The following is a 9,080-nucleotide window of genomic DNA, read 5'->3' as shown; positions in this document are numbered from 1 at the left end:
TATACAAAACCATCTTATAAAGAGAAAGAAAAAAATGCGACATAATTAAAAAGTAACATAATTAAAGAAAATAAATCAATTAGTACGGATCATACATGTATTAGAAATAATCATCTTCATCGAGATTAGCTGGATCATATGTCTCATCATCACTATCACGCAAGTCGAGAAGTTCAAGCCTGTGCTCTAAAGGTGGAATTTCATCCTCATTATCATCGCCTAATTGTAATCGCTCAAGTAATTCTAGGTCCTTCGCATTACGAACCTCCTCACCAGCGTCCTCGTTATCAACTATTTCATCATCGTGTACTTCCATTTCGATCACTCCGGTTAAGTCTATCTCAAAATGCCCTTCAAGCCCATCTTCTTGAAAGAACTCCCCGTCATATGTGTTTGGGTCTATATTGTAATCCTCATTATTTGGAATAGGTAGTTTACCGTGTGGTGATACCTTGTACACAACGTCCCAACCCATAAGACGATCTTTGGTTTTGCACGGATATGAGAGATAATAAACTTGCGTGGCTTGTTGAGCCACAATATAGACATCGTCTTCTGGATACACTGATGACTGATGAATTTCGACTAGGCCGAGATGAGGGGTCCGTCGCACTTCGTTAGGATCAAACCAATGGCATTTAAATATGACAGGCTTAAGAGGTTTGCAACCATGAAATGTGAGTTCATAGATTTCTTCAATTATGCCATAATACTCGACCCCATCAAGGGCTGTCGTACAAACTCCGGAATTTGTTGTTCTTCGATTGGGCTGACTCTGCTCGTGGCTTTTTGTGTGAAAGTGATATCCATTTACATCATATCCGGAGTATGATAAGACCCTATAGGCACAACCATTGGCAACCTGTCTCAACTCGGGACACATAGACGCATCATTTTGGGCCTGCAGGTAGAAGCATGATGGTTTGTCATACTATTCGCATGGAAAAGGAACTTCAAATGCCTAACAAGCATGATGGTTTGTTATACCTTGTGTTTGAACCAAGAAATGAAATCGGGGGCTCTTTGTCCCGCACCCGACTTAAGAAGGGCGTCAAGTTCCTGCGGGGTTGGAACTCTTCGGCGATGCCAGAATTGTTGAGTAAATTCCCTATATAAACGAGAGGTAAAGGGGGTTGGATACATAATAGTTAATACTCGAGGAAATAGTTTGTTGAGGACTTACTGTATGTACGGCTCGACTTCCACTAGGTTCGTCAACACATACATCATGATAGTGCACAACTCTTCATTGACCAAGGCCTTAGGAGTCGCACCACTTGCACTTCCAAGCTGCCCTTTGAAGAGGCTGAGGTCCGTTTCATTTTCGCCTTCATTGTAACGAGTGGGTGGATTATGCACGCTTGGAAGGGTTTCACCATAGTATTTTGTTGTATAGTTGGAGACCTCATCCAGAATGTATGCTTCTGCAATGGAAGCTTCTATTTTGCATTTATTTTTACATTTGGTTCGAAGGATCTTTTGTTGTCTCTCAATTGAGTAGCACCAATGGCCCTGAACAGGCCCCCCCATCCGTGCCTCATACGGGAAGTGCAAAATCATATGCTGCATCGGATTGAAGAAGCCGGGTGGAAAGATTTTCTCCAACTTACAAAGCAACACAGGGGCCAATTTTTCCATTTGTTCAACCACAGTCCGAGACAACTCCTTAGCACATAACTGGCGGAAGAAATTGCTTAACTCCGCCAGCACTTGCCAGACATGGTCAGGGAGATAGCCTCGAACCATCACTGGAAGAAGCCGCTCAATCCATATGTGGTAGTCATGACTCTTCAGCCCATTGATTCACATAGTAGATAAATTCATCCCTCTCCTTAGATTCGCTGCATACCCATCAGGAAACATTAAAGTTTGGAACCATTCTAATACTTCTTTCCTTTGGTGCTTCTTCAGGACGAATTCAGCTGGAGGCTTTTTCCATTTCTTACCATCTTTGGGTGGCGGAATATTCAGTTTTGGTCTATCGCATAAACTAGCTTGATCCACTCGGGCCTTAACATTGTCCTTTGTTTTATCAAGAATGTCCATGATTGTACCCCATAGTGCCTCAGCAATATTCTTTTCCGAGTGCATCATATCAATGTTATGAGGAAGAAGAAGATCATCCATGTAGGGGAGCCTCCACAAGCCCGACATCTGAGTCCAGGCATGTTCTTCGCCATAACCCACAAAACCACCGCCTTCTTTAACCCTCAACGATTGTAACCACTCACGGACCGCGGCACCTGACATCATCTGCGGTGGAGGGTCATGAACCACGACACCTTTCGTAAAGTTCTTGATGTCACGTCGGAATGGATGGTCAATAGGGAGGAATTGTCGGTGCTTGTCGAACGAAGAATACTTGCCACCCTTCGCCAACCAGATGAACCTCATAGCTGCCTTGCATACTGGGCAAGGGAACTTCCCGTGCACACACCAGCCGCAGAATATCGCATACGCTGGCAAGTCATACAGTGAGTACATGTACCACACTCGCATTTTGAAGTTTGTCTTTTTAGCTCGGTCATATGTCCATACACCTTCCTCCCAAGCATTAAGCAAATCATCAATAAGAGTCTCCATATACACACTCATATTATCCCCCGGATATCCAGGAATTATCAACGATAAGAATATGTTCTGCTGTTGAAAGATAACTCCAGGGGGGAGGTTGAGGGGGATAACAAACACGGGCCAACAACTGTACGGGGCAGCCGTCATTCTATAAGGATTAAATCCATCTGTTGCCAACGCAACACGTACATTTCGAGCCTCCCCCGCTTCCATTGTGTTACGCCTATCAAAATGTTTCCATGCTTCACCATCGGATGGATGTATCATCTTCTCAGGACGGTAGCGTTTGCCGTTTTTGTGCCATCGCATCTGTTGTGCTGACTCCTCGGTCATGAACAGACGTTGGATTCTCGGTATGAATGGAAGGTACTGTACGATTTTCACGGGGATTTGGAGCTATTTCTTTTGACCGTCACCAGAGTCTACCTCCAGCCACCGAGATGATTTACATTTTGTATAGTAGTTTGCGTCTGCATGTTCTTTTCTAAACAACATACATCCATTCGGATAAGCATGTATCTTCTCATATGGCATCTTAAGACTACGAAGAAGTTTTTGTGCCTCGTACATGCTCTTTGGAAGAATGTGTCCTTCCGGAAGCAGACTACCAAAAACCGTCAACATTTTGTCGAAGCCATCCCGACTAATGCCACACTCAGACTTTAGGGCCAGTACGCGTGCAATAGCATCGAATTGAGAAACATTGGTATGCCCATGGAGTGGTTTCTGTGCCGCAGACAACATGTCGTAATACTGCTTTGCGGTAGGCTCTAGCGGTTCCTCTCTAGGTACTTCTTGGAAGTGTGCTTCATGAAAGTCTGCTAACATGTCTGCGCAACCGGCTTCAGCATCATAATCATCGATGCGTTGTCTGACGACCTCTTCTCTCGCACGATGGGCTTCACCATGGCAGATCCACCGGGTATAGTTTTCCACAAACCCATTTCTGATAATGTGTTTACCCATACTGAGTTGTGATTGATGTATTCTATTTTCACACTTGCTACATGGACACGGCATTCTACTCTGTCCTCTATCAAATGCCTTTTTCAAGAAGCCATTGACCTTTAGAGCAAACTCAACATATTCTTGCTCGCTCTGCCAGCCCTTGTACATCCACTCACGGTCATCCATCCTTTGCCGTGTGAGGAAGTGATTTAAAAATCAATACCAACTACACGATGTCTAGCATGCTCTAATAAGTGAAGATAGGTCCTAAACCCATCCGAAGATGTGTAGCTGTGGTTAGTTTCTATACTCTACTACTATCCGAGACAGAATTTCGGCAGCACCTCCCCACTGTTCTCCAAATACACGTCCTGACAGGGAGATTGTGTATCCAGATAACAAAAAAGAGATGATACCGATACTCTATCTCGAATCATAGTAGAGCATGGAAACTAACCACATCAACACATCCTCGGACTGTCCCAAAAACGGGGACAATTCGAAACACATATGGTTCCATATATGCAAAGAGCTGCATATTTCGAACCGTATCTCTTTCGAACGGGAGACGCCTAGGTTACGTGAAGCACAAATAAGATAAGTAAATAAAAGTCTGTGATGACTCACCTAACTGTCCCGCAAAGTGACGAGTCAACAACGGTGCCACAACCTCTCCTAAAAAAACAACTACATAGTATCAATAATTGAACATTTCAGTTTGAAATTCTGCAAAGATAAAACAGCACAGTGGTCGACAACTAACAAACATGCCTCAGATATGTTCCCTTTCATTTGACCTTGAACTTGAAGCATAAGAAACCTAAAATAAATTCATGACCGCCATTAAACCATGTGACACATCCAGCCCAATCTTAACATCATCGCATCCAAGTTGTTGCTTGGCCATGGATGTGTCACATGGTTTCATGACAACCATGATAAGCATATCCATAGAACAGAAATAACACACTTCGACTAACACTCATGCTCAAGCTCAAGGTCAATATATATATAGCATATATCATCACAGGCAATACAATTTTCTACAAGCTTAATCAAGAGGTCAACAAGATTATTTAGGTCTTTAAAGCTATCATCTTTTCTCAAGTCATCAATATAGTTATCAAGTTGCATTTTAAGTTGCACTCGCAGGGTATCTGTACTTTCAAGCTACCATGATTAATTGGGCTACCAAATTACCAATCTAGAATATGCACTCGCAGGGTATCTGTACAAGAACACAAGAAGCAAGCTAATTACTTTGCCTTTGCACGCCGCAGCACGACCACGAGGTTCCAGCGGGCGGTGGCAGAGGCAGAATCGCAGTCGAAGACCGCAGCACGCGCTCCCGCCGCAGAGACATCGCCGGCCGCCGGTTGCCGCCCACGGCCCACACCCGCATGCTCCTGGTCCTGGGCTCGCCGTGCCCCCGGCCGCCACCCGTTCGCGCGGCCGCCGCCTGTCCGCTGCCTCGCCGGCCTCCTGGGCCCGCCGGCAAGGGCGTGCGCCGCGCGCCTCCTCCTACTGGGCCCGTGGGTGGCGGCGCTGGCCGGCGAGCGAGCCCAGCCGCGGCCCGAGGCACAGGAGGCTGACGCAGCCCGGGGCGCGGGCCCTCCGCGCGCAAGCACAGGCGGCAGCGCAGGCACACAGCAGCCGGCCGAGCGCGGCGCGGGCTCCGGTGGCGTGCGGACCGGGCAGCACAGGGGCATGGGCGAGGGCTCCCGGGGGCGGCGTGGGCGGGGGTCCGGCGGCGTGCGGGCCAGGCGGTGCAGGGGCGTGGGTGCGGGTCGAGCAGGTGGGTCTGGCAGCGGCGTGTGCGGGGGCTCCCGGGGGCGGCGTGGGCGGGGGTCCGGCGGCGGCGTGGGCGGGGGTCCGGCGGCGGCGGGGCGACGGCGCGGCGCGCGGGGGCGAGGTGAAATGCGGGAGTGACTGAGGGAGTGGATAAGGAAGAGGGAGTCCGAAACGGCTAAGTGAGTGGGTGGTTCGCCGTGTGCCAGATCTACGGCGCACGGCGAAGTCAATATTTCGCCGTGTGCCTGATCCAGGGCACACGGCGAAGTAATAAGTTCGCCGTGTGCCAAATTCCAGGCACACGGCGAACACGCCATTTCTATATTTCATGTATGCAAATGAAACTTGTATTCTTTTAAAATTTTCAATGTCATTTTCCAAATTTTTTTTGAAATTGAAAACAAGACCTTAAAGTTCACTAAAGAACATGAATATAATTTTTTCACTCATGTGAAATCATTATTTCTTGTACTAATAGTTCAAATTCAATTTATATCAATTAGAGTTGTATAAATGCAGTTAATATGTTAAAATTATCAAACGGATCCAAAAAATGCAAAAAATTAACATGAAGTCATTTATGTTCTCTATTGCCCATATAAAAAGTGTAGAAACCAAATTAAAATTTCAATGTGTTTGCCCTACAACCTTATACCGCGTTTTTCTCCGTTACCCAGATCTTCTTCGGGAAAGTTTGAGTTTATAAGCAGCGTAAGTGACAAACACGTGCAGAACTCCCTCAATTTTTTTTTACCATAGATTCTATTTAAGAGAGCATAAGAAATCGACAAATCTCATAATTTTCAGACTTTGTTTGAATTTTATAAAATTTTACAACTATTCGGTTCTACGTTCACGAGAACTTTTTGTGAACACCATTTTCGAAATGACAATGTCAACTGCGGCATGACCTCTTACTGTGCACTCAGAAACACGAATATCATTTTTCCAAGAATTTTCTTCTATTATTTTATGTACTTGCAGTTCAAAATTTTCTCATCTGAAAAATTCGTTTAACAGATACACAATATTTATATATAGTGAACATTACGACAAAAATACCAAACTTTAATACAGAGTACCAAGCAATGTCTCAGAAGTGTAGAAAAAGTTTTGAGTTTGAAAATTCAAAATTTTCAAACTGTTTGCCGTGTGCCTAGAGAAAGCACACGGCGAAGTATACTGTTTGCCGTGTGCCAAGGTGTAGCACACGGCGAATTAGCATGTTTGCCGTGTGCCCCTTGCGGCACACGGCAAAGTTGAGCGCCGTCAACCTCCGCCGCCCCTCCGTCCACCTCCGTTCGCCAACTCCGCACGTGAGTGGCACGTGCACGAAGTTTGCCGTGTGCTTTGACGGTGGCACACGGCAAAAATTGTAATATGCCGTGTGTTTTATTTTTGCCGTGGGTTCCATGTATTGGCGCACGGCAAATAGGAAATTTTGCCGTGTGTGTGGTGTTTGCCGTGTGTTTTATTTTGGGCTCACGGCAAAGTGTCTGTTTGCCGTGTGCCCGTATTTTAGCACACGGCAAACTATTTGGCACACGGCATATTACCCGTTTCCGGTGGTGAGTACTCCCTCCGTCCCATAAAAAGTGCAATTCTAAATTTTTTCCGACAGATTAGTAGTAGTGTGAAAAGACTTTCATATCCTTATTTGTTTGCCACATATAGTCAGTTTTAGCATGCAATTCAAATGTAACTACTTAATTAGGCAGGTAATTGAGATTCAATCTTTAGAATTGCACTTTTTGCGGAATTTTTTTCAAACTCAAAATCGCACACTTTTCATATGACGGAGGAAGTAGGATTGATTGAGGTTTATGTGATCTTGACCAAGACTTGTTCACGCACCAAAGTAAAGTAAAGTGGTCAACAAAATTAAAGTGATGGAAGCGCTTTCCCTATCGATTGATGTGTATTGCCGGGAAATGTTGGGCTGACCACACGGGCCGGTTGCAAATTAAGAATTAATAAGAGGCATGCAGACAAAGTGAGAAGCCCTAGACAGTTCATGTTTAACTGTTCGGTAATCGATTTTTATCTAATAAATATATACGCAGTAAATTCTTCATTTCGACTAAGAAGCTTGTTGATTTATAATATATACGTGGATGGCACTTGCATGCCGTCTTCTCATAGAGCGGACTATACGTGCATGCCGTCTTCGTAGAGCATCTCCAAGAGCTCTTATATCTATGAATATCTAAAATTTTAATATAGCTATTATGTAAAACGAAATAACTAGCGAAAAAGGGATGAAATCCAACAGCTTCTCCAAAATTTTAAAAGAAATAGCTAGCGCTCAGCGCTATGCAAAAATGTCCAGCGGCACCCTTTGGATAGAAAATGAGGATAAAAGACGATGTGGATAGAGTTTCTGTTGGGAGTTTTTTTGTCTTCCTTTTCTTTTCTTAACTAACTCACTCAAGATACAAGAGTTCCTAAAAATACTCTTAGGTCTCGGGTAAAAAATGTATATTTAGGACCTATTTTGTACTGCGTGAGTCTGTACTACTGGTGGATTAATTGATGCCAAAGCAAGACGCTTTTGCAGTGGCATGTGTAAAATGTGGACAGCAAAGTCAAAATTAAAAAGGGGAAGTGAGAAACGGAGCACAAATTTCACCGTCGCGGATGGACGGTTTGATTTTTCTTCTCTTTGGTATATATGCATCGATGTTGATGGTCACCTTTGCCGATCTCTCATGTTTGGGCGATCCCAGCTAGTATAAATCGTTTTATTTGGCCAAATCTTCGTGTACGTAGGGATTAATAATATTAATCATTTTCTCAAAAAAAACAATAATATTAATCATGAAACGGGATTTGCCCGGAACAATCGAGAACGGCAGCAGGTGAGTGCTGGGCTTGAGTGAGGCCCGAAGGGGGCCCACAAAGGACGAGGCAGATGAAAGGAATGGGCTGGGTTGAGTGATGATGCTGGGCAGGTTGGGCTGACAATGGCGCCAAGTTGAAGAATGACCTCCAACAAAAAGAAAATAGAAGCAAACTGATCATAGATCAGTTAATTAGGTTCTTTGTGGTGGAACCTACCCACCCGGGTTCAAGTCTTCGACTTGGCACGGGTGCTCGCACTTTTCTGGATTTATTTCAAAATTTTCCGACGTTATGCGTTAAGTGGTAAGCGACGTTTCCGTCGACAACGAGGAGTCAATAGTGACTTCGGGAATCTCCAGATCTGCCTGTCCAGTTCTTCGGAGGTGCTCATAGAGGTGAGTGTGCGTGTGTATTGTGAGCGTCTGCGTTGTATTGTATTAAAAAAATAAAAAGAAAATAGAACCCTCCGAGAAAAAACAAAGAAAAAGAAAAAAGGTGGGAAAAAAATAAGAAGAACTCGACCACAATGGGACTTGAACCCACAATCTCCCGCTCCGGAGGCGAGCGCCTTATCCATTAGGCCACGCGGTCATCTTGTTGGACAAATTCACAATATGGTTTATTTATAACAATTAATGTACATTCTGCAGTGCCGTTGATGAAGAGGCGGAACGAAAAGTTGAACTAACCCTGGCCGGCTCCAAGAGCACCTCGACGCCGAGGTCGGGCCTATCATGGCTGATCCTCATTGCCGCCGGCCAGGGGTCGCCGGCGGGGCGCACCAGCTCCGCCCACGCGACGCATGCATGGCCGCGCGCTCATAGGTGTCGTCTTGGTGTATGTGAGTATATGTCTTTGCTCCTTCTCGTGTTGTTGCCTTGTTGGCAGTCACTCAGTAGTACGTGAAGCCTCTTCTTGATTACATC

The 9,080-nt window shown here is 45.2% G+C and overlaps 1 non-coding gene across 1 annotated transcript; it reads right to left on the bottom strand.

The window, feature by feature from the left end:
- Positions 1 to 8,672: 8,672 nt before the first annotated feature.
- TRNAR-CCG lies at positions 8,673 to 8,745 on the bottom strand. The gene has a single exon. It is a non-coding gene; the product is annotated as a tRNA-Arg (tRNA).
- Between the last annotated feature and the right edge of the window lie 335 nt (positions 8,746 to 9,080).

The sequence above is a fragment of the Panicum virgatum genome, chromosome 6K (genome assembly GCF_016808335.1).
Source record: "Panicum virgatum strain AP13 chromosome 6K, P.virgatum_v5, whole genome shotgun sequence".
In the NCBI taxonomy this organism is placed as follows: Eukaryota; Viridiplantae; Streptophyta; class Magnoliopsida; order Poales; family Poaceae; genus Panicum; species Panicum virgatum.
The sequence above is the reverse complement of the archived record's forward strand: the minus strand, read 5'-3'. Positions and strand labels throughout refer to the sequence as shown.